The following is a 26854-nucleotide window of genomic DNA, read 5'->3' on the forward strand; positions in this document are numbered from 1 at the left end:
GAAACCCTTTGAATTCACGATTTCGAAATAAAAAGAGGTGATAGAAATAAACACACTCCTTGATTCAAGGCACGGCTTGCATTTTATGGCGTCAAAACAATTGTGCAAATTCTGTCCTTCCTACTGCAAGCCGCAGCACTTTGTGTTGGTGCCCTTACACCAACACTAATGCTGTTACATTGACATTTGATAAGTACGGTAATTACAGCAGATAATACAGCTTGGCTTACAGTACGGTGCAGTTGGGAGATTTCCGATACTGAAATGAAGATTTCGTCCCGACGCACAAACCCAATGTTTCGCATATTTAAACTATTGCGCTTTGTGTATGCTGCTGCACACCGCAAATGCTGCGCAAGTGAAACGGGAGAGTTCTTGGACTCCGTGAGCAAGCAGCCTGTGTGCCTGAGTGGCAGTCCCTAGTCCGGGACGCCATTGAAGATGGCCGCTGCATGGGCGCGCGTCACCAAGGAGCCTTGCGCATCCAAGGTAGAGCAGCCGAGCACGTATTTCTCCCAGGCCTCCTATGTTGGGATGGGGAAGTGGTTGAGAAAGACAGTTGAGTTGCAGGACACGAAGCAATGACGTGAAAGGTGTCGGCGAGGACCAGACAACTCGGGCACGTGCCAGAGATTTCCGGGATGAAGTGCCGGGCGACCGCCTGACTAAGGAAAGTTTTAGTCTGAAGGTGCGTGTCGTGCGGCCTACGCGAAAACTCTCATCATAAACGGGCATGTGCCACAGAAATTGGGCAAATTTCACTACTCACCACGGGTCCACAAAAAATGAAGAAAACTGTCGCCACCAAAAGGCTATGTGCCACTAACGGGAAATGGGAAAAGCAGCGTTGGCTGTGAGAAGACCCGAAGTCATCCTAGCCCTGAGAACGACGACGCGCCCATAGATCTATGAAAGGTGCGAACGCTTGGTACGAGGACCTGACCCTGGAGTTTAAACATATGTGTCGCGTATGTGACTGTATGTGGTTTAAGCTCGAACCTCTCTGGGATGAGAATCTATGTAGAGACAACCTAGCATCACCTAGCTAACAACCTAGAAGCAACCAGACTAGTCTTCTGAATGGTCCAGTTTCGCTGTTTCAAGCCTTGCGGGCTTAATGCGAGCTTTGCCTAACCTTTTCTTAGAGTCGGCATAGAAATGATTACGCATTTAACGCCAAGTTTAACGCCATTCCACAAATTGACGGCAATGCAGTGAGCGGAGGTAGTCTCGCAACAATCTCCGAATTGTTAGCACATACAAATGTCATCGCGTAGTACTCGTAATTTTATTTTTATGGCTGATTCGGTTAAAAGACTTGCGCCAACTGCGATGTGGGATCGATTTCTACCAGAAGATGTTAGCTTTTTTGGAATATTAACAAGCTTCTGGAAGGTGACACACATGTGCAACTTGTGACCGATCGGAGAATTCTCGACAAGGCGTTCATCATCAAACCTTTTGCGGACCGGCTCTATGCAAAGGGAACCGTCAAAAGAGTTAAAGGTGTACATATTGTGATAAGTGTGCGTATGCTAGTAGCATGCGTTAGGGACACCCTGTGCACTTCGACATTTCTGTTACAACGTTTTATGTATATTAGATGCGAAGTATCTTAAGGCGGAGCTCAATCAGGTGGTGGTGGTGGTGGTGGTGGTGTGCGGCGTGACCACCCTTACTGTGCATGCGCGTACCCTCTCCACACACCTCCTCTTCCACTCACACTCTCCCATTTCCCACTCCACTTTCCCTCTCCTCTCCCCCTTTCCACTCTTCATCTGAAACGAGGGCTCGACTTGCTGAAATTCTCTCCTGCGCAACGCCGCGATGAGCTCGAGCGCATGCGCGTCCCCTCCCCTTCTCACCCCTCTCCTACGCTGCCCCCCTCTCGCCCGCCTGTCGACGGCGTTCCCCGCTCGCCCTGTGAGAATTAACGGCCAGGCTGGATGGAAGATACGATGCGCGTAGCGTCCCTCTTCGCGTTCCACGACGCGAGGTCGGTAGCATGCCCAACGAACGCCAACGGAACGCTATCGTGCAAGTGCTCCGGCTTCGCATCGCCTCATGGTCCCCTTTAGCGGGAGATGGTGTGCTTTTGTGTGTCGTCATTTGTGTATGTTAATGTTCTTGTTGTACAGACGCTGTTTGTAAATGTTCGTAGCGTCCTACGATGAAATAAACTTTTTCTAAACACACAAACGCAAAGTCGGTGTCCTTGGCACTCGTACTGGACGGCATACTGCTCTCCCATAGTGAGTACAAATGGTTCCCTTAATCGTATCGCAATTTATGCGCGATCTGGGATGGCTTACAGGTGTCCCATAGTAGAGTACTGATAAAGTACTCTGTATGTTTAGCCACGTTTTCTAAGCACACAATGGCACGCTCTCTTAGCAATTGGACAGCAAATACGCTGTCTCAAAGTAGAGAACTTAGTGCGATGATTCACAGTCAATTATAAACACATGTAGTTTCTCCTAACGTTTCTGGGAACAGCTCAGTCTTACAGCACCGCGCGTACGCCGCTACAACGGATGACGCGTGAACTAAAGGCGCCGCTGTCCCGCCTTGCTGCACATCTCGCGTCGCCAGTCGCAACGCACGTGTTGCCGCTCGGACGCGACGCATAGCGGGTCCCTTGGCGCTCGCTTGCATTTTCGCGCCATTGTTTGTGAATTGTCGCTTACGAAAGAGTTCTGATATGAAAAAGGTCTTTATCCCGGCGTATGTGGACGCTTTCATGCCCATTTTAGACGTATTTTGTTCACTGCCCACAACGTCACTGTACGTTTTATCTTGATGTTGAAAATGAACTGAAACTGAAACTCACCCGGGGCGCCACCGAATAACGCCATCTTCGTTTGCTCCGGGCTCTAAATGCAGGCTACAGAAATCACACCAGTCACCACTTCTTTGAACAACTGCGCGATGCCGATGAGTTTAGAAAGCATCAACACCTGCTGCACCGCAAAGGTCGGCAGCTCACTCACTCGTCCAAGGTATGTGAGTGTCATCTTGAGGCTGACAATATTCTCAAGGATTATAAGCACGTTTTAAATGAAAATGAGCTTTTCTGCCACGTTGAACACGGGCGTTAGAGCCCAGGGCATTGCCGCGCCTTCATCCTGGTCTGCCAGAGCACATCTCCAAACAAAATGTGATCACAAGGACAAAGAGGTTGCTGAGAAAACTGGCGGAAATGGCTTCTCTCATGCCAGAAGATGAAAGCGTGCCGTCATCGAGTCACTCGAGTGAGTCTTGCGACGACGCATCTCCTTCTCACTCCGACTCTCATCAGCTCTCCGACGCATCTCCTTCTCATCAGCTACACCGTTCGTGCTCAACGAAGCGGCGAAGCTATCATTGCCTTCCGCGCATAGAAACCAAGAATTCATTGATGATGCCACGTTAAGGATGCCGTGCCGTGTTTAGTGTTTTCTACGGCAGAAAGCTTGAGGCAGGAGGACTGCTAGTACAAAAAGTCACAGTTTCGCCGCAAGGGCGAAGCAATGAATGCGATAGCAAGAAAAGCGGCCCGTGATGGACGCACTGCTACGCTGAATAAATATCTGCCCCCCGGCGGCAACTACCGCCCGAGCAGACAGCGGAAGGGCAAGGTTCTCCCTAGCAAATATTAGAAGAAGCCAGCGAGCTGGCCGACGATCTTTAAATGCGCCCGCTGCGCTCCTCGCCTCCTCTCGCTGGTAATGAAGAAAACGCTTATAATCGCTGCCGTCTCTGCGTCCTGCCTTTGTGGATCTGCTCTTTGTGGCGTAGTGGTTAGCGCCACGTGCTGCGGAGCGAGTGGGTGCCGGTTCCATTTTGCTGAATTATTTTCTTTGGAAACACACACACACACACCCACACACACACACACACACACACACACACATATATATGTGTGTGTGTGTGTGTGTGTGTGTGTGTGTGGGTGTGTATACAATTATACATCTACGGTGCAAGACGACGATGACGGTAACGGCAAAAACCAGCCGAGACTGTCCAAATAATTGCTATGGCAATAGGAACTGTTAATATTCAAGGAGATGGCTACTGCACTGTTAACGGTACAAGAAAGTGCTAAGCAGCTGTTGCGCACTCTGACACTGTCGCCGACTTGCAGCGTACGTTGAAGGAGACAGACACCCTGAACGTCTGTGGAGGCAGAAAATCAGCCGTAGATGTGCCACAACTGCTAGAATTCACCACAAACACTGCACAGTGCTTACAAAGCGACCCACTTCCTTGCGCTGTTTCTGCCTGCGAAGACAAATGCGAGCCAGGGAGCCTGCAAATGTAATGAAAAACAGAATTCAAGTGGTTCGTAACTTCTCAAAGAAGGTGGCCCGCATGGCAGCCGAAAAAAGATCGTGCGGTGGCTGTTACATTGTATATTGTGGCTGTAATTCGTATTCAATTACTCCTACGGAATACTTACTATGTCGCGCACAAATATTTTTTTTCTTCTTCCTCGTTTGCATGAGTAGGTATCTGTTAATCTCTTTTCTACATGTTAGTTTATACTATTGTAATTTATTCTACTGCCCTGTAATTTTACTCTGTGGAAATCTTCATATACAATGTGTTGAATTGTACTATAGCCCCCCCTCGCCCTATGCATCTTACGGGGCCTGTGAGGTATTCTCAAATAAATAAATAAATAAAAGTGAAAAAGATACAAAAAGTGAAAAAGATAGAAAAGGTCCTGGCTCTTAAGCAAAAGCTTTCCACAGTTTTGAATGAGGGAATCGAAGATGTCTTTGCTGAGCTTCTTCCTTTGCAAAGGTTGTCATTCATGGCATCGGTCGAGCAGATGATAGTGAAACCACACTGTGGCATGCGGTACAAGGCTCACACTGGATTCCTCACTGCCTAGTGCTGTGAATAGCAAGCCCACAAGCTTATAAACTGATAAGTGACATGACGATGTTACCCCTTCCCTCGATGAGCCGCGTGACTCTAATACATAAGGGTATTCCATTAAAATATGGTGTTAATCATATTCGCTTAGATGCTATGACTAAGAAGTTGTACAAAAAGACTGAAAGCCACATGTTGGACACACTAATGCTTGATTAGAGTAAGTTATGACAGACCTACGACTTCAACAAATTAAGCTATAACATTGATGGCTCAGTTGACTGTGGTTGGCTCTCAAAGCAAAGAAGAAATCAGCTCGCCGAATCTTGCTCGTGTCCTCATGTTTGTGCCGATATTAGTGGGTGGGTTCTGCCATTGCTGCTTTTGCAACTAAAGGCACTGCACCCGGCAAACTTTTGCCTCAATTTGTTTTGGAGGCAGCGGTAGAACTTCACTAGCGCGGAGCGACAGTTATTGCTGTTGTAAGCGACGGAGCCGGCAACGACGGATGTGGCAGCAGATGGGCGTCAGTGGAAGCATGAAATCACCTTGTCGCAAGATCCCACGTCTTTGTCTGACTGCAAAGAACTTTCCGCAATTTCAATGTGGTGTTCCGCATGCTTTAAAATGCGCCCAAAGCCATCTGCTAAAGCACAAGCATGGTCAGGTAAGAACCTGTCGTTATTTTTCCTGACAAAATGCTATAATATAGAACTTTGTGACACTGATCCACATTCTAACTTTATTTTCAAGGTGCATACAACCGTAATAACTGCGGACACTGCGAGATTTCTTATGAGACTCCAACAACCACTTGAAGGTCGCCCCAAGCTAACTCCAGCACACGTTCAGCCTTCAAACCTGCTCAACATGTCTGTGTACAGGTGAGCTCCGCTGAAACTGTCTAAATCTTTTCACCTGGTCGTTACGGTGAAGAATACGGCAGTCGGGCTATCAAAGATGAAGCTTTTTATTGGGCGAACTTGTGACCGGGAAAGGAAAATGCACACATGTTCCCTTATCCATTCACCTAACACGTCTCGAAAGCCAAAGGCATCTTCTTTGTCTTCTCATTGAAAGTACTGACCTTCCTCCATCCCTCTCCGAAAGCTTTTTGCACCTTAAATTGTTTTGCGCCGCCTCCGTGAGCGATGGGCCACTCACCGGAGGCAATGTATTGCACGGAGGCATTGCATAGCACTTGCAGTGCCTCCGTGCATTTGCATTGCACACAGGCAATAATGAACGACCGTGTCACGTGATGACATCATCAAGCGACCTCGTGTTGTACGACGTGACGGCGATGTTATGGTGACGTCAGCACCTGGTGCTTTTTATATCATCATGCTGACGCCGCTGACGCGGGACTCTGACACCGACTATCAATACGCGTCTTTTACGCGGCACATAAGGCTTTCGCCGGAAAAGACAAGTACACGTTGTGCACTGACAGCGGTAATAACAGTCGTCGGCTGGCAGTACTCTGTTCAGCAGTTAGCCGCGTCGGCATTATACATGCGGCATCGAACATTCGAGCCTCATGGTTGTTGGCCACGTTATTTCCCGAATAAACTGTATTGTTCGCGTTGCGCGCTCAAGCATAGCAGAAGAATCTAAAGTAATCAGTAATGTTCGACTTTCCGGCGCGGTGAGCGCAAGACAGTGGTTACCCGTGTAACTGCCTCACTTAATAAAAATAGAAAACGAAGCGCGCGTGTCAATACGTACAAATATATGTATTGTAATTTTTCAGCTGGTGGTGGTGGTTGAGGTTGTGATGTTGCAGCAGGCGGGGTTAGCCTGGCCTGCATGGTCGGCAATTGTTCCGCCTGAGCATCTCCAGAATTGTCGGCGTCTGTAACTACGTGTTGAACAGCCCAATGTCTCGCAGGAAGACCATCAAAATTCGTTGCACGCTCCTCCTCGTTGCACGTGGGATTTTCAGGAAAATGACATCTTCAAATTTCCGGTGCCTCTGACAACCTTTTCGCAACCTGCGGACCATCGCTGCTATTTCACATCAATCTGCGGGCGAAGCCAAATAAAATGTTCATGCCACCGATTGCACCGAAGAAGGCACAAAGCGGGGAAAGGTATCACCTAGTCTGGAATGAGCAAGCCGGGGTGTGTGCGGAGCCAGTTCTTATGCGGTACAAGAACGCCGCTTCTTCACGAGAAAGTCCGCGTATTACACACGCTTGCTGTAGAAACTTGTAGATTGCCTTGAAAAGGTTGAGTATCACATTCTTGTTCCTCTGATAAGTCTTAGGAGCTCGTAATTTTGGAACAAACGTGCGCGCTTCGCTTGCAAGTGCATCCGCCTTTTCATTGCCTTTACAAACTGAAACGTAACACCAAAGCTCTTGCCAATCAAGTGTTTAATTGGCGCCATAGATTACCTTGTGAACATTTCTTGAGTCTTCTTGTGAACATTCAGTCTTTGTAGCGCCGACTTGGAGTCCGTCAGCACTGCAACATCAAGCCGCGGTGATTGCAGCGATTTCTACGGTTGTGGACAAAACCACTAGATCCCGGCGGCCCGATCATGACACTTCTAGGCAGGGTATGGAGAAAACCGCTGCACAGCTGTCCGTTTGTGTGCACACCTGTCCGGCGGTGTACGCTAGTAGGTGGCCGCGGTACATGGTGCTCAAGTGGTCCAGCACAAGAAACTTTGCTTCCGCGGCTGGAACGGTGCGTTTCGCCGGTACCTCGGGTACACTGAGGTTACTGGCGTCATCCACAACAGACCACTGCGGGTCCATAGAGCTCCGTTTAGGCGATTTCAAGCCTAAATACTGAAATATATTCAGCGCCGCGTTGAAATGTGAGCCAGTTCCTGCTCCAACAAGTCCGGAGACGCCAAAAAGACGGAGCGCAAAGAGACGCAGCTTCATTAGTGACCTTGTCTGAAGCCGCCTGAGGATTCCCATCGCCAAATGAAGACCCTTTCTGTGCAATGTCTCTAAGCGTGCGAACTGGCTCGGTGATGGTGAATCAGCGGCAGCTGGGAAAGAATACGGCTTGTTATGAGCGCAGCATTCAGTTTAAGCATAGACAATATGATTGTTGCCCCAACGTGCCATGCCATGCGACGAAGAGCGTTGATCCTTTGGACTGATGCAAGCCACTATACTATCAACCCGCACGTCGCCATAGTAGCTTCTATGTCGATGGTGACGCCCGGTTTGCTGCAATAAAAAAAATTGGCAGATCCCAGCCGTTGTGGGAATCGGTTTTTCATGCCAAGGCAGTTAGCGAGTATTTCTATGCTGTATTTTATGGCTTTCAGCCAAATTTTTCCAGGTGGAATCGACATGTTTTCTGAAAGTGTAGTAGCCGTGCGCACATCATGGGCTTACCAGGCTTGTCGGCAACACTGTAGTTTAAAGGAGTACGTTGTGGTGCGACGCAACGTCAGCCCTCACGCTACAGTACATACGTCAGTAGTATCGAAACTAAGTGCACTTAATGGTGCATTCGGCTGAATATCGTAGGTAACTTTCGCTAATGTATTCCTCCAGGGTCGAGCAATGCTTCAATATCGCTTGCCGAAAGCTTTTACCATGGATATCGAAGACCTTTACTACTCCTTGCCGCATGAAGGGTTATGAAAATGTGTTAAAGATTGTATTACTGAAGAAGTGCAGGAAACGGTTTTCACTAATAAGTGTGGTGTGTCTAAGGAGGCTTTTCTAGAAAACCTTTCCGTGTATTTAAAGTCGACACTGGTAGGTTTGAAGGCAGGCGTTGATGCGCAGAAATCAGGAATTTGCATTGGTTGTAAGGTTGCTGCCATTCTGAGTGATTTATAGCCTAGCAAGGACGACAAAGGCTTAGAGGACGCATTTGTTTTAAGGTTTTTCGGTACGTGGACGATTACTTGATTTCCTGTAGTGGTCATGACTTTGAATCCGTTGTTACCTCAGTGAGCGAACAATTTGAATTGATCGGGTGATGCTTCATTTCCCTAAAGAATTGTCTCAGAATTATGGAATACATTTTTTAGTCACTTAACGTTTCAGGTGAACCTCGTTTAATGGCAGTATTTTCCTACATCTTCTAAACCGTTGTTAAACTTCTCGTCGAAACATTTTGAGATTGCAAAAAACAGTATAGCCATGTCATGCCTTAAGTATCCTCTCACTAAGTCATGTGAACGCAAAGTGAGTGCCAGCCTAAACACACGGGTTACGCGTCTTTTAAGTGTACGTTGCCTCGCGTGGCAGTGGCCACTGTCGCTGAATCCATTTTGTTAGGTCCGCGCATGGTAACAGAAAGCAATACGAAAAAGCGTGTTGTCGGTATTCCTTATAGTCATTGCATGAAGGAAAGATTACTTTTAAGGGCTCGTTTTTTCTTTGTTAGACACAATGTTAATGAGAACTAACAGACAGCAATGCCTAGGAAAGTATAGGGGGTGTTATTTATGGTAATTAGAATACAAATGTGAAGAAAGTAAAGTGGACGAAAAGATAACCTGCCGCCGGCATGGACCGAACCTGCGACCTTCGAATAACGCGTCCGATGCTCTACTACGGAGCTACGGTGGCGGTCATCTCCCCGTCCATTTTATAGGGTAAATATGTGGATTGAAACTTAGGAGTGTCAGTCACCGCCAGTCGCAGCCATGGCGGCGAGTGTGGAACACTCTTTTTTCTGCCTTTTTGGCGTCACGTAGCACGTGATCTTATTACGAGCCGGTAGCTGACCAATAATCCCTCGCATACTACCTGAAGGCATCATTTCTGCCAGAACAAGGCCCTCGCTATGAATGAAGGAAAGATTACTTTTAAGGGCTCGTTTTTTCTTTGTTAGACATAATGTTAATGAGAACTAACAGACAGCAATGCCAAGGAAAGTATAGGGGGTGTTATTTGTAGTAATTAGAATATAAATGTGAAGAAAGTAAAGTGGACGAAAAGATAACCTGCCGCCGGCAGGGACCGAACCTGCGACCTTCGAATAACGCGTCCGATGCTCTACCACTGAGCTACAGTGGCGGTCATCTCCCCGTCCACTTTATAGGGTAAATATGTGGATTGAAGCTTAGGAGTGTCAGTCAGCGCCAGTCGCAGCCATGGCGGCGAGTGTGGAACACTCTTTTTTCTGCCTTTTTGGCGTCACGTAGCACGTGATCTATTTACGAGCAGGCAGCTGCCACGAATGGTGCCGAAAAGATACGGCAAATGCCAGGAGAGAATAACCCTCCCCTGTTTTTTTTATTTTAAGGTGCTTAGGGTCTTTGTACCTGAATTTATGTAATATTTGGTGTTGTCTACGTCTCATGAAATACATTCTTTTTTTCATGCAAGAAGGTGCATGCAGGTAGAAAATATAAACCAGGAGTCGGATCGCGCATCATGCTGTGCGTCATTGCTAATTTCTGGTCACACCTTGCCTTTGCGTTCTACTATGAAGCCCCAGAACAACTGAAACTGTCAAAGATGCTCGAGACTAGGCTACGTACCCTTCTCAAGACAAACTGCAGCCGAGTCGTCGTTCGATGGACCGTGGGTGCAGCACATCAGGCTAGTTGTATTAGTGTGACTTTGCCTACAATACTCATGCACTCGAGTTTTCTAGCTGAAATTTCATATACCCGATTCGCGTCCTGGCTTCTGTATTCCTGCGACTGGCATTTTCCTGCCTTTGCACGTCGTTATTGCATGTCTTATCCGTTGCAACAGTTCAGTTCTGAGCGAGTGAACAAAACCTTAAAAAGAAAATGCACCACATGGATCGATCATTATTATTTCGGAAGTACACAATATCTGCTTCTTCAGGCTCCTCATTGCCCTTAATAACGGAGCAAAAATTACATCTTCGATACTAGCGAGAAGGAACGTCAGTCACCGTGAGATAACGCGCAATGGCACGCCAGCAGTCCGAGTTTAGCGCGTCGAATTGAGTGGCGTCAGCTGGCAAGCAGTGAACTGAACGGCGGACGACACCCGTGAGCGTGAGGTATCTCTCCTGGCGACGGTTCTCGGCAGCATCGATGCTATGCCGTACCTCGGCTTCCGACATTCCTGCGATTTCCTCGAGTTTTTTCATCAGGCAGGAACGTCCGAAGAACAGCTCGAAGCATTCCGCACAATGCCGGTCGACTCGGAGCTGAAGGACAAAGTCTATGGCGCGGCTCAATGAAGCTCTGTTCTTTAGCACCGACCCGAATACACATGGCGGGCACCCAGTGCCGCCGCCAAGCACAGCACAACTCCAATCAACTATCAGCCTGTTACCCGACATTCCCTCAGTGAGTGCTTCTATGAATCGTCGACGGTCTGTGATCCAAATATCGCCAGAATGTTTGTGATGGCGTTGTTTCGCAATAGCATGTCGGTAAATGCTGCCGCGGTTTCCTCAACAGGGGTTATCAGTAAGTTTATGCGAAGATGGCTTACGCGGGCGTTCATAGTTAATGCTCGTAATATCTCGTTCGCAGAATTCTCGATCTCAATGTCAATGCTGAGGTACTCGATGGATCTATTCTTCTTCAACATCTCGCACAGAAGGGCGACTCTCTGGTCCGGTGTAGCACTTGACGGAAACCGCAAGGCACTTGACCTTCTTGTTGGAGGCCAACGCGTTGAACAAAACGCGAACGCTTTCAAGTGATAACTGACTGATGTCCGGCAGCCAGAGCTCCTTGGTGGCTGATTGCGAAGACACTAGAACTGGTGACAAGATTCGGAGGTAGGGCTCTGTCCAGGGTTCAAGCTGTATTCTGCCGTAACACTCGTCTTCAAGCAACTGACGTGCGAGAGATTCTCTGAAAAAAAGGACAGAAATGGCGGCAAGCTAAGCAACCTGAACTACGAGCGAAGAATCGCAGCAGTCGCAGTTACAGCACTGACACAAAGGTCCGGAAGAGATCACACCATTCAAAGATTCACTCAAATGTGGTTAACTTTATACAGTGTGTTGGTACTCCACCAACTAATAAAGTCCTAGAAAACCTAGGTTACTGCGGTGGAAAATGGACGAAATCGCAATTTTTCTTTTGTAACGCGCACGTTTAAGCATTGACTGAACAGCGGATTTCAGGCAAGTGCCTATTTTGTTCCTTGAACTCCTGTCGGCCCACTTCGATAATGAGCATCAGAGGTACAGAAAAACTTTTATAATGCATTATAGTGCCTAAAATGCATATTTCGGCATTTGTAACTAAATGCCTATAAATGCCTGTTGCCAAAACCAGCACCCATATTAACACTATTTAGCCTCATGTTTCAGTTTCCGCTCCGGTTTGAGACCGTTATTTATGGTATCGTGGTAGACTGACTGTTCCTAGATCCGTGATGTTCAATGGTGCCTCCTAGTCTACAAGCTTCCGGAAAAGAACCGCTAGCGGCCGTGATGTGGGACTCACGGGCCAGCAGACGCCGATGCGCTGACAGGGCGCGGGCGTACGGCGAAATCGAAACCACGGAAAGCCGTCATGAGAAAAAAGAGGGAAGATCAAAAGAAGAAAGAAAAATGTGATATGCATGCGCCTTTTCTTTCGTTAGTAATGTACTTGTCATGCGTTGGCGATTGTACGGACACTCTCGGCGGGTTTGCGCCGTCGCCATGATGTCCTGTATATGTATATGTATGTATAAATATGAAACGCAAACATTTAAATAATTCAATAATTCAAAAGAGACTTTTGCCCAAAGTGTGCGACTGGCGATTCGAACCTGTGGCCCCTGCCTCCTCAGCGCGCCGCTTTAAGACAACTCGGCCATACTACATACGTTTTCTAGTACACTAACGGCGAGCAATTTATATACACCATTTACCGCTGCGACTGGGGAATGCAGAACTCGGATGCTCTTCAGAGTGTTCAGTAGAGGATAGGATGGATCGTTGGATGGATGTGTGCTATGAGCGACCTCTTTATAACGGGGCGGTGACAAGTATGCCATTTGGCTCGACAAAAAATCTGTGTCCTTTTTTTTCTTTTTTTATGTTGGCCTAATGCCTCTACTTCCATAAAATCTATCGTACTACAGGAAAAAAAAAACGTAAATTCTCAGCCCAGTTCTCTGCCCTTTACGGCAGACAGTCCTTATTGATTAGGATATTCAAAATGTACAGCGCCATCGGTCGACAATCTCATAAGCTCAATCCGTCATGTTTTGTTGGGTGCGAAAACGAAACAGGTCGCATATCACAGCTTTTCAGGTCCTATCAACCGGAAGATCAAAAGAAGAAAGAAAAATGTGATATGCATGCGCCTTTTGTTTCGTTAGTAATTTACTTGTCTTGAGTTCGCGATTATATGGACACTCATAAATATGGACGCTTCGTGCGCTGTGCAGACAACGAGGGAGCCCTGACAATGCCGGGAACAAAGTGAACTGTTTTTAATCGAATTTAGCAGCTACCTCAACGAAGGAAAAGAATGGACCGGTGCGAACTTGTTTCGTCAAGAAGATAGGCAATACGCCTAGGTTCGGAAACGATCGGCGCGCCAAAAGCGCGTTTCAACCTCATTTCTTACCTCATTTCTTATTTCTCTGGGCGATTCAGTTGCTCGCCTGCAATATAAGCTAGACTTTCAGAATGATATTGTGATATTCAAAGAAAGGCTTGGTCGGAAAGATATGTTCCCGTGGAATGGTGGTGTGACATTTCTTGGTGTCAGCGGAGAGTGTCTTGTTCCCCTTGGCATTTGTGTTGCAAGTGTTTTATTCGGTGAAGAAGATCTCGTCACGGAATTTCTTGTTCTATCACGGTGCACTCATGATGTGATTCTCGGGATTGACTTTCTTCAGGACTGCGGTGCTTCCGTTAACTGTGGCACAGGCGAAATTACGTTTAATGGCGCGCTTCTCTATACTCTTGCCGATACATCCTTACAAGAGGAAAACTATTTTGTCGTACCAAACGATTCGCTTATAGCGACGTGGTCTCTATCGCGTGTTCCTGTTACTGTTGCTGCGTCCGACCTTTCATCGTTCGACGCCCAAACCCAACCACTTTCGACGGGTTGCGTGAAGAAATTTGTACTTTTGCCGCGTTCTCTCATGACAGTTGTGAATGGCGCCTCAAATTTGTGGGCTTTCAATTGTTCTTCGGTGCCTGCTATTCTCCCGCGCGATATGAAGCTCGCTAAATTTGACGAGGTTACTTACAGCTCTATCACAGTTTTAATCGAGGAGGAGCAGTCTCAAAGAAGCGACCCCCAACGAAGCAGTTCCGAAGAACATGTCTTACGGATGATCAGCAAGTCGCTGCCCTCACATGAACGCCACGCTCTTGCACGAGTCCTTCTGACACATCTTCCTGTGTTCGATTTTCACACAAAGTGACACGGAGGCATCACTACCACGTTCTCGTGCTCACCACAGAATTGACACCGGATCTGCACACCCGATTCGTCAAAAGCCATACCGCGTGTCTTCGACAGAAAGGACAGTTATAGCAGAACATGTGACTGACATGTTACGAAAGGGTATTGTGCAAGAGTCATCTAGTCCGTGGGCAGCACCAGTGATCTTGGTAAAGAAGAAGGATGGATCGTGGTGGTTCTGTGTTGATTACAGAAAACTAAACTCGGTCACCAAAAAGGATTTGTATCCGCTTCCTAGAATTGATGATATCATTGACTGCCTACACTCCGCTGCCTACTTTTCGTAGCTGGATTTGCGATCAGGGTATTGGCAGATACCCATGCACCCAAACGACAAGGAGAAAACGGCCTTCGTGACGCCCGACGGCCTTTATGAATTTAATGTTATGCCGTTCGGCCTTTGCAATGCGCCAGCAACGTTGGAACGATTTATGAACTTTGTGGAATTAAATGGGAAATGTCTTTGTGCTACCTCGATGATGTGGTGATTTTTGGCAGCACACTGAACGAGCATAACAGACGCCTCAGTCTCGTTTTGGATTACGTAGAAAAGGCCGGCTAATCCTAAACTCAAAGAAATGTCGTTTCGGTGAAACGGAGACGTTAGTACTTGGGCATCTCGTGGACAAAAACGGTGTGAGGCCAGACCCACGAAAGATCGAGGCCGTCAGCTCTTTCGAACCACCTAAGTCCGTGCGGGAGCTGAGGAGCTTCTTGGGCTTATGCTCGTATTTTCGTCGATTCGTTCCAAAGTTCGCAGACGTGGTGCATCCCCTAACATGTCTTCTCCAAAAAGACGTGCCTTTCAAGTGGACTTCGGCTTGCGACGAGGCGTTCCGCCAGCTAAAGTTTCTGCTAACGTCAGGGCCTATATTGCGTCACTTTGATGCGTCTTCGCCGAAGTGCACGCCGATGCTAGTGGCATGGGCATCGGTGCCGTACTAGCGCAGCGTCATCAAGGGGCTGAACACGTCGTGGCTTATGCTAGCCGCTCTTTCAGTAAGGCTGAGCGCAACTATACCGCGACAGAACAAGAATGCTTAGCAGCTGTTTTCGCGGTACACAAATTTCGACCTTATATCTACGGACGCCCGTTCACAATCGTCACCGAGCACCACGCTTTATGCTGGCTGGTGAATCTCCGTGACCCAAGTGGACGACTTGCACGTTGGGCTCTTCGACCATCAGGAGTACGACTTCGTCATCTCGTACAAGTCTGGACGTCACCACGCCGATGCAGACTGTCTCTCCCGCCTTCCTCTGACGACGACAGAGCCTGACGAAGACAGTTTTGATGACTGCTTTGCCCCCATTTCTGCCCACATTCCCAGACTCGACGACTTTCAAGACAGAATAAAAAAATTCGGCAGATCCCACGTACCGCGGCAGTCGATGTTATGCGAAGCATGCGGCGGGAAGGTGACTGTGGCGTATTTTTTTTTACTGAGCGAAACGTTACGAAGTGATGTTAAAGATCTGTACAAATTTTATATGCACACATATATGTTGATGAGCCGCATATGTGTTATAAACCAGTTGTTTACAGTTGGGTAACGCTGCCAACTGCAACGTGGGTATTACCAACACCAGAAGCGGTAAGCTGATATGTGGTACTTATACCTGTCTGTTATCGTGGAGAAAGCACGCACGTTTCACAAACCCGTGTGCATGTGTGGAAGGGGTTCCTAACAGTTCTTGAACAAGGTCATCATTACCATGATCAGTGAGCACTAGACGCCGCTCGTGACTCGGTGGCGAGAGGTCCATGTGTAGTGAAGTATGAGTTATAGTACAGCTGTTAGAAATCGTGGATGCCTCGGTAATTTCGTCGACAAAGTGTCTGTCGATAGAGCGGCCGACATGTCGGAATCTGAAGTCACCCATCGCGTTGATGATTGGTTAGGCCGTTGAAGCTCGTAGGCCTAGATAGGGCTACGTAGACCAACATCAGTGGATGGCGCTTGTCGTATTCGTAGGCTACCTGGGCGTATGTGACCTACGCAGCCTAGTCTACAAAGCGGCTGTCAATCAATCTGTCATAATCCTCGGTCAGCATGAGGACATCGCCCCGCCTCGTAAGAAATGAAGAGGACACACTGCGTCGTTCTGGCGGACTAAGTGCACTTTACGCTGCGATGATGTGAATATCATATGCAACTTTCGTTATAGTATTCCTCCGGGGTCGAGCAATGCTTCAATATAGCTTGCTGAATCATAGGAATACAAATGTAATGCTTATTAGACTGCTACAAAAGCAGAGCCAACACTGGAATCCCGGACGTTAATGTGATATGACGTCTGTATTGTAGCACTGCATATGTAGTGTTTATTGCTTTCTTGTAAAATTAGATACCCAGACCCACAACCACAACTGACGTTGCACCGTCATCACGCCTGCATAGGCTGTTTTTCAAACCAGTTTGTAGACCTGGCGTTGCTTTGTGGTAGAATACCTGATTGCCACGCAGAATGCTTAGGTTCGATTCCTGCTTGGATCCTGATTTTTATGCTTTCCATTCGTCGGGTGAACGCTGCCGATGCCGGGTTTTCTCAACACTGTCGCATTTAAATTACCAATGTCTGTTCTCGCCGTTCATAAACTGTCAATCACCCGTGGCGCATACCCGTACACCGCGGCCGGTGGTAAACGGGTATATGCCACACGTGTCCAGTGGAAAGGGTTTTGACGACGTAGGCGACAGGATTTTCACGTTATTCATGTCATGACCCGACAGTCATATTCGTCAAGTCATCTTACCCTCCCATGCCAATTTTGGTCTACGCGAAGTTAAGGAGGCGATCATGAGAGCAACCAGACGTAGGCGGCAAGATAGATAGATAGATACGTAGATAGAAACGCTCAAAGTGCCAGAGATTCGCTAAGAAATGCTTCGCATTTAAAATAAAAGGGGAGGGATGAGGGGGGTGTAAAGCAGGGGCCGACGCGGCATGCGGCCTATGTAATTTTTGCGCAAACTGCCTTGCGAAGCTTGCACAGAGATGCCTGTTGGAATCTTTGCGCCGATCGAGTCTCGTTTGGTGGCGCTGATTTACCGCGGGCGCGCGCAGCAGCATCTGTAGAACTGCCTAGACACGTTTATATACGTAAGTCGTTGCTTTCATCGATATGAAACACCGATAAGCTAATATTTGTCAATCATGCTCTATCGCGGGTGTGCGATGTTGGACGTCCCTTTTAAAATGCATATGTCGTCATATATTGTTACGGGTACGGTTGAATTATGTTTATTTACAGGGCGAGGTTGATGGTCAGGTCTTCTTTTTCTCGCTCGGCTCATACCCGTTTCATTTCCCGGTCCCCAGACGAAGCCCGCTGGGCGAGTCCGAATCGCTTAGAATGTGTACAGTGAAACCGCTTAAGACGGGCAACATGTACCAGCTGGGTCCGGCTTGACCGACGGCCAGCTGACGTCACGCGTGCCACCACGTACGTCAAATCGCTCAAGCGATCAACGATGACGAATGGGCCCGTGTACGGGGGAAAAGGTAGCCTACGAATACGACAAGCGCCATCCACTGCCACTCTATGCCAAAAATGAAAAAAATGAGAGTAACGGCGGGTTTTAGTCCTGAAGGCCAACTGTTACTCTCCAAAAGGACGAACTGGAACAAGATGGCTGACATGTCTCAAGTTGGGGGAGTAACCGTTTAGGGTTCGGTTGGAAGAGAGCAACAGAAGGACCATGGCAACATTTGCTCTCGGCGCGCAGCCGTTGCTCTCCTGCAGGACGCACCCTGTATCGGTTGATGCATGGGTCACATTTTCTTGTGGGCTGGCGTAAGGAAACTACTTTTTGTACACTGAACAGAGAGATACGCACGCTAATGGGGACATTTAGCTTGCACGTATACTTTTTAACGTTACCGTGTTACCGGAACACATGTTTTAGAAAAGTTTTAGCTCCCCGTACGTAAACGTTTACGTACGTACGTAAACGGATACCTTTACGTTTGAATAAACCATGAAATGGTGATGGTAACGGCATTTAAATTATATTTAATTTAGATCAGATAGTATCACCGCTGCGGCAAAATCACGAGGGGTTTTTAGCGTGTACAGTATCCCGGTGTACGCAAAGGGGTGACGATGGTGTCGCCATCTTGTGACGCATCGTGGAAGCATAGTCAACACGTTTGTTTTCGCCTAGTGTTTTTGAGGAAAAAAAAAGATGGTTGATCCCTCCTTCATAGGAATCGGGATAACACGAAAGTAAAGCGTGCCCTTACAGAAGTAACTGAATGTTTACAGAAGTAACTGAATTGATATAAGAGAGTTTGCACAATGTATATTGATGTATGACAGCTATAGCACCGTTTAACGTGGATGCACCCACTTTGATGATTGGTGGTACATCGCCATCACGACGAGTAACGTCCATGTTAAATGATTAAACAAACCCTTGTGGTAGCTGTAGTAGTTAACGGTGAAAGCGTAATCACAGAACGAGGTGTGATAGCCAGAAGAGCGCCGCATATTGGACGCAGAACTTGGTCGCCATCCCGCGGCATGTTAAAATGTGACTGAACACCACGGCCGGACTAGAGGGAAACGCAAAGCGCGTCCTGCCGCCCCGGTAGCCCAGCCGTGATTTTTCTCGGGGCGAGCGCGTCAGCGGTGAACGCGGTATTACAGCCAGGTGAGGCAGGCGCGCGTCGCAGAGCTATTTTTGGTTTGGATTAGCGTGATGCTTTGAGCGAGGCCGACGCATTTACGACGCTTGGTCTAAGATCGCCACCTCGCGGTGTGTTAAGGCATTGACAAAATTGAACTTCGATTGAAAACGCGCCGAATGAAACGGACGTGTAACGCGTTGCAGGTGCTAATCGCGGAGGGCACAGTAATGACGAATTACTTTACGGCTCCCAGAGGGCAACACCAACCCGCCGACCGGGAGAGTGGTAGATATAAAAGGCGCTTTTGTAACACCTCTAGAGTCTGTGGCCGTGGCGCAGTGGATAGCGTGCCCAGCATCTGTTGTTGCGGACCCAGCGGTCGTGGGTTCGATGCCCGTTGACGGAACTTTTTTCTTTGACACCTGATCGTGTAAATTTTTTCTACGTCATTTCCGTGACGGAAATACGTCACTGAAGTCTTGGTGGACCCCGGCATAAAACACTTTCGTGTTAAAAATGATTGAAAAGGCAACTTATTCGTAATTATGCCGCGGCAAGGCATCTACACCAGAAGTAGAACGTACGATGTGTCTGCAATAACAATCTTTTTGCTTGCTTGGTTCATGTTGTTCCCGCTAGATGGCGTCACCTATACAGCCTGTCGGGGTATTTATGTCAAGGCTTCTCACGTTTTTACGGCTTCGGTGTTCTATTTTTAGGTCACTCTAGCGACTTTAGCCGCTGAAACAAGGTGATCGCAATTGGCGCTCGCACTTCGGCTTATTTTTACTCGGCGGCTGGAGCCTCGGCAATGCGGGTATCGCGAGTAGCCGCGAACGAAGGTGGATTTGCGAGATAGGGCAGTAAACGTAAAGCCAATGCGGCGAGTAGTTCACGTTCCGTAAAGGCCCGCGCCTGCGCAGATTCCTTCCAGCAACTCGTAACACGGTAACGTAAAGCTAAAAGCCCCTAATACAAACTAAAAGCTCCTAATAAAAGGCATGGTTGCGCTAGAACGCCAGCACCTGAAGCTGCTTTCGCCGCAAGTTAAATGGCGTGTTCGCGTATAACATTTGGCATAAATATATAGCCTTAGAATGTGGCAATAAAATGCGGAGCTTCGCGAGACTGCGTGTATACTCCACGACAAACAAGCGGTTGAGAGAAGTACACAGTTGATATACTTTACACTTGCGGTTTTATGCTGAATGGCAGTCTCCACTACAAAGCAGCAAAAGCCCCGACTCCAGGGTTGCAGCAGAGATCACGCAACGCACACTTATATTGCAATGCGCAGAAAGACTGACAGTGAGCTAACGCCGCTGCCTGTCCCCCCCCCCCTCATCTCTACCTTGTCACTGGCTGATTTTGGCGGGAGGGTAGCTGTCGCAATCGGGTCCGGTAGTTTGTCTTTGTGTTTAATCTCAGAGCGAATGGACGTTATCAGCTCGGGCGGTGTTGCCTTTTAAAAGGGCAGGCGACTCTTCCGAAAAAAAAAATATTATTATTAATACTGATAATAATAATAATAATGATAATAATAAAGAAGAAGAAAACACACCTCCGGGCGAAAAAGGAAAAAAAAGAAATTACTGGCCTTTCAGCTAGCGCAAAAGGGAGCACTGGCAAAGCCTGTGTTTTCGCGAGAGACTCATTACCTTGACGTTTTCAGATGTTTACATTGTTACTTTCTGTTCTCTTTCGAACATCACCACTGGTTCAGCACGCCTATGCTCATTTCACTAACGTGTCATAACGCGCAACGACCCGTCGGTACCTACATAACCCCGTTTCCTTTCAGGTGGCACCGTAGCGTGTGGTGGCGTAGTGGTTAGCGTACGCTCATGATGATTAAGTGGTCGCGAGTTCGAATCCCGTGTGTTTGCTGCAAATTTTCTGAAATTTGTTTTTGCATGAGATGTCTGTATATCCTCTGTACATGCAAACAAATATCTGTATAAACCTCAATATGCTCTAAAAGTCAATCAAAAACGAGTTTTTTTGCCCAAGAAGAAACTAAGGAGTAACGGGAAGGGGCATTCGTTGCTCCCTTGAGGAGCATCAGGAAGGAGTAACAGCTGGTCCTCAAGGAGCAACTGGGGGGACTAACCGTTCATCCCCCGAAGGAGCAACTGAAAGGAGGGCAACGGTTCATCCCCTTGCCGTTGCTCCTTTTAGGAGAGTAATGGGAGTGGCAATGCAATTGCTCCCTCAAAGGAGGAACCCCTATACCCCCGATGCTCTCTTTTGGCTTAGAGTGTGATGTTGGTCTACGTAGCCCTATCTAGGCCTACGAGCTTCAACGGCCTAACCCCTCATCAACGCGATGGGTGACTTCAGATTCCGACATGTCGGCGGCTCTATCGACAGACACTTTGTCGACGAAATGACCGAGGCATCCACGATTTCTAACAGCTGTACTATAACTCATACTTCACTACACATGGACCTCTCGCCACCGAGTCACGAGCGGCGTCTAGTGCTCACTGATCATGGTAATGATGACCTTGTTCAAGAACTGTTAGGAACCCCTTCCGCACATGCACACGGGTTCGTGAAACGTGCGTGCTTTCTCCACGATAACAGACAAGTTTCTCCACGATAATAGACAAGTAAAAAAAATCATTTACTCTTCTTTTTATTAGCGTTGGCCTAGTGTCTTTACTTCAATTAAAAGTATTTTACTCCAGAAAAAAAAACTTATGTTTTCAGCTCCGTTCTCTGCCCTTTACGGCAGAATGTCCTTATTTTTTTCCAATATTTATTTTTGTCCTTTCTCTCTCGTTTCCTGCCACCAATACTCTAACCGTCTCTTACTTATTTCAATCGCGGGTGTGTTCAGCTTTCCATTGTCTCTAAAACCCAAAGCGTCAGGTAGGCTCATGCCCAAACGTACACCTGGGTGGATGTCTCCACATTCAATCAGAACATGCTCCGCCGTTTCCTTATCTTCCCAGCAGCACGTGCATTGTTCTTCTTCTTTACTGAATAGCGCTTTATAACTACCCGTTCTAAGGCAACCCGATCTCGCTTCAAACAGTAAACCGCTTCCCATTGAATTATCGTAAAATGCCTCCCTCCATATTTCATTTTTGCCCTTTCGGTAGTTACTCAAAGCTGGTTTTTTCTCCATAGCTGCCGTCCAGTAAATCCTCTCCGCCTCTCTGACTTTTCGCTTAACGCTCTTTGTTGACATACTGCTTACACTACCAACCGTATATTTACTAGTGAGCCTCCTAGTTCTTTTTCTCCACTGTGTGTCCACGCTTTTCCTATACAAGTAACGGAACACCTTCTCTGCCCATCTACTCTCCTTCATATTCCTTAGCCTTTCTTCGAACCTTATTTTGCTTTGAGCCTCCCTCGCCTCAAAACCGGCCCATCCCATATCGCCCTTAACAGCCTCATTTGTCGTCTTCCCGTGACCACCAAACGCGAGGCGTCCCACAGTCCTTTCATTTATATCCATTCGCGATTGCACCTCTGCCCTCATGCACACCACTGAGTTCCCAAAAGCAAGCCCCGGAACCATGACACCTTTCCACAGACCTCGAAGCACCTCGTACCTATTGTATCCCCACAATGCTCTGCGCTTCATTATTGCAGCATTCCTCTTTCCCTTTGCTACCGATGCTTTCTCTTGTACCTCCATATATCTATCCCCCTCATTTACCCATACTCCGAGGTGCTTGTACTCGCTTACCCTCGGTATTTTCGGCCCTGTATGAAGACCGCATGGTCTTCGTGATCATTGAATACCATCAATCCACATTTTGTTGCACTAAATCCTAGTCCTAGAGCTCCTAGAGTCCTAAAGGCAGCGCCACATTAATGCACACTACTAACGCAGGCCTGTATGTACATTTTTATAGAGTAATGCCTTTATTATAAGGAAACGAACAATACTTCAATACTAAAAAAATCGTTGACCGCGTACAGCAATCAACGGTCACGTGGCAATATTCAGCGGATCGGTCATGTGTTTGCCGCCAGAGGCGCCACAGGTCATTTTTCGCGACTTTCAATTAACAAATAAAAATATAAATCCATCTCTCGCGAAAAAAACAGGGTTGGTTTGAGTCAATACGACAATCTTTCCATCAGTGGAGTCATCGCATTTCAAGTTCTGGGCAGTTGTCGGTTAATTTAAGGAGACGCTAGCGACGATTCTATAGTGAACTAGAACCAACCTTCTAGTGGCGCGAACGGGAGGGTTGAGACGTTCCTCTTGGCGAAGAAAGATCCAGGTGGCGCCAGTGCAACTTTTTCTAGTCGCACCGCCCCTTCTGCTGTAGGCGCTTGCGCGCGTTTCTTGTGTGCATTTCTCCGCGTTCCGCGTCGTTGTAGCGGTGCCGTGCATTAATAGACGCCGAAATACGCTAGTTAACATCTGCAAAGCCTTTACAACTACATGATAGAGAGTTTGAGAATTGGGGCTCCAAGGAGCTTGGGGACCCAAGAAGCTTGCGAGCCGCCAGGACGCATGCGCAGGACCCAAGCCACTCTTTTGCTACTTGGGCTCTTGCGCTCGCGTTGACCCGAGACTCAAAAAATCACGCCATATCCACGAAGTGAATGATGATGAGTGGGCGAAGATCCGGAGGTAATCTGGTAAACCGCCAATCCCCGTAAATTTTGCCCACTCGATCATCATACAAAGACCTGACACACAAACGCGGGGGTCCTCATATATGACGTTAAGCTCAGGGGAACGTTTATTGTCGACGTTGCCGTTTCGCCTTTCGAGGGCGAGAGCGTCTTCACGATTGTTTTCATCCATGGCAGAAAGAGAATGTGTGGTCTGCAACACGCTTATACTTCATGGTCATCAGCGTCCTCGTTATCACGTGTAGTGGGTACATTCCACTATACTGGAACGCGCTTATTCTTCATGGTCATCAGTCGTCATCGTCATGGAACGCGCTTACACTTCATGGTCATCAGCGTCATCGTCATCGTTATCAGGTGTAGTGGGTACATTCCACTATACTGGAACGCGCTTATTCTTCATGGTCATCAGTGGTCATCGTGATCTTTATCACATGGAGTGGATACATCCCACTATGCGTGGCTACATACTACATACTACAAAGGAGGGAGAGGCTCACACCCTAAGGAGCTTCGCCCCTAAAATTGAAAACTATCGTGGGGCCCCAAGGCGTCTTGGGTCACGAGCGAGAAGACACAGACGCAGCGCGGGCCACGGCGCAGTATGGCCCGCGTCTCGCATGACTTTAAATTTCGTCACGCGTGGCGCTCCGTGCGCTAGCCCAACGCAGCCTGCGTTGGCCCAATTCTCAAACTCTGCTGATCAGCCGAACGCAAGAGCAGGCTGCCCAACGCAGCTTGGGGGCCCAGCGTCTTGGGTCCCCGATTCTCAAACTCTCTGATGTCACAGCAGCGGACAAATTGCTGTCAGCACTGGACGCTTGTAAAAAAAATACTAACGGCGGGGTGGCAACAAAAAGAGCAACGCATAGTGAGTCCACTATAGTCGAATGCATCGGAGCTCTAGAAAAAAGTGCAGCCGCGATCCTTGCGGCGAGGAGACGCGTTCGGTTTCAGCCGCTGCATTGCCAGGCTCCTCCGTTCGCACCACTAGGATACATGTTCTAGTTCACTATAAACGATTCCGCGACGGCCCCCAACAAAAAATTCGGCAGATCCCACGCACTGTGGGAATCGATATAATGCGAAGCAGCCAGCAAAGAGCTGCATACATCGCCTTGTTTGTCTTTGAGCCAAATGAAATCATTCATGCCATGGCATCTAGTCCACTATATATGGCATGTTTGCCATGCACGCATGCATGCAAAATCTTGTGTACACCATGCCAATGAAACGCATATTCTGGTATATTCTGGTATGTTCATCGCGCACTCGTGTCATGCCATACCAATTTTGGTGTATATCACGTTAACCAAACGGCCTGAAGCGCACCATAACAGTGGCATGTAAATCATACCGTACATGACATGCATAACATGATTCGCATGTTAAGACCTCTCATTTATGTTCGTCATACAGTCACATCACGCAATACCAATTTTGGTGTATATCAAAGGAGCAAATTGGCCGCGAGTGCACCATGAGTAGAGCATGTAAATCATGAATATTATGGTTTTTCACATGACATGAATATTATGGTTTTTCATGTTACCACCTGTTACTAATGTTCATCATAGAGTCACATCGCGCAATACCAGTTTTGGTCTATATCAAGCTATCGAAACGGCCGCGAATGCACAATGAGCGTGGCATGTAAGTCATGACATACATGGCATGCATGTCATAGTTTTCATGTTACCACCTGTTATTCATGTTCTTCATACAGTCACATCGCGCAATACCAATTTTGGTGCATATCAATCTAGCGAAACGGCCACGAGTGCGCCATGAGCATGGCGTGTAAATCGTGACGTACATTTCATGCATGTCATGATTATCATGTTACCACCTTTCATTTACGTTCGTCATACAGTGGTGTCGCGCAATACCAATTTTGGTGTATACCAAGTTAGCGAAACGGCCGGGAATGCACAATGAGCGCGGCATGTAAATCATGACATACATAACCTGCATGTCATGATTTCCATGTTACCACCTCTCATTTACGTTCGTCATGCAGTCGCGTCACGCAATACCAATTTTGGTGTGTCAAGCAAGCGAAACGGCACGAGTGCGTCATGAGCATGACATGTAAATCATGTCGTGCATGTCATGCATGTCATGATTTACATGTTACCACGTCTCATTTACCGTCGTCGTACAGTCGCTTCGCGCAACAGCAATTTTGGTGTACATCGAGCTAGCGAAGCGGCCGCGAATGCATCATGAGCGTGGCAATTAAACCATGACATACATGACATGCATGTTATGGTTTTCATCTTACCAACTGTCATTCACGTTCTCCATACAGTCACATCGCACAATACAAATTTCGGTGTATATCAATCTACTGAAACTGCCGCTAGCGCATCATGAGCGTGGCATGTATATCAGGTCGTACATGACCTGCGTGTCATGATTTTTATGTTACCACGTCTCACTTACGTTCGTCATACAGTCGTGTCGCGTAACACCAACTTTGGTGTATATCACGCAAGCGAAACGGACGCGAATGCACCATGAGCGTGGCATATAAATCATGACATACATGTCATGGATGTCATGGTTTTTGTGCTACCACCTGTTATTCATGTTCTTCATAAAGTCACATCGCACAATACCAATTTTGGTGTATATCAATCTAGCGAAACGGCCGCGAGTGCGCCATGAGCGTGGCATGTAAATCACGTCATACATGACATGCATATCATGATTTTCATGTTACCACGTGTCAGTTATGTTCGTCATACAGAAAGGTCTCGTCATACCAGTTTTCGTATGTATCCCTTAATTTAAACGGCCGCGAGCGCCCCGAGACCATGTCATGTAAATCATGCTGCACATGACATGCGCTTCATGATTTGCATGTTAGGACCTGTCATTAAGTTCGTCATGAACTCTTGTCACGCCGTACCAATTTTGGTATATATGAGATTAACGGAACGGCCGCAAGAGCCCAAAGGCCGTGGAATGTAAATCATGCTGTTCATGACATGCGTGTCATGATTTTCATGATATGACCTGTCATTTATGTTCGTGATAAAGCCATGTTATGACACACCAATTTTGGTATACATCCGATTAACGGAACGGCCAGGGAGCCCAAAGGCCGTGGAATGTAAATCATGCTGTTCATGACATGCGTGCCATGTTTTTCATGATATGACCTGTCATTTATGTTCGTAATAAGGCCATGTTATGACAAACCGATTTTGGTATACGTCCGATTAACGAAACGGCCAGGAGAGCACAAAGTCGTAGGCGGCTAGATAGATAGATAGATAGATAGATAGATAGATAGATAGATAGATAGATAGATAGATAGATAGATAGATAGATAGATAGATAGATAGATAGATAGATAGATAGATAGATAGATAGATAGATAGATACGCTCAAGGTCGCAGT

This window comes from Rhipicephalus sanguineus, chromosome 8 (genome assembly GCF_013339695.2).
Source record: "Rhipicephalus sanguineus isolate Rsan-2018 chromosome 8, BIME_Rsan_1.4, whole genome shotgun sequence".
NCBI lineage: Eukaryota > Metazoa > Arthropoda > Arachnida > Ixodida > Ixodidae > Rhipicephalus > Rhipicephalus sanguineus.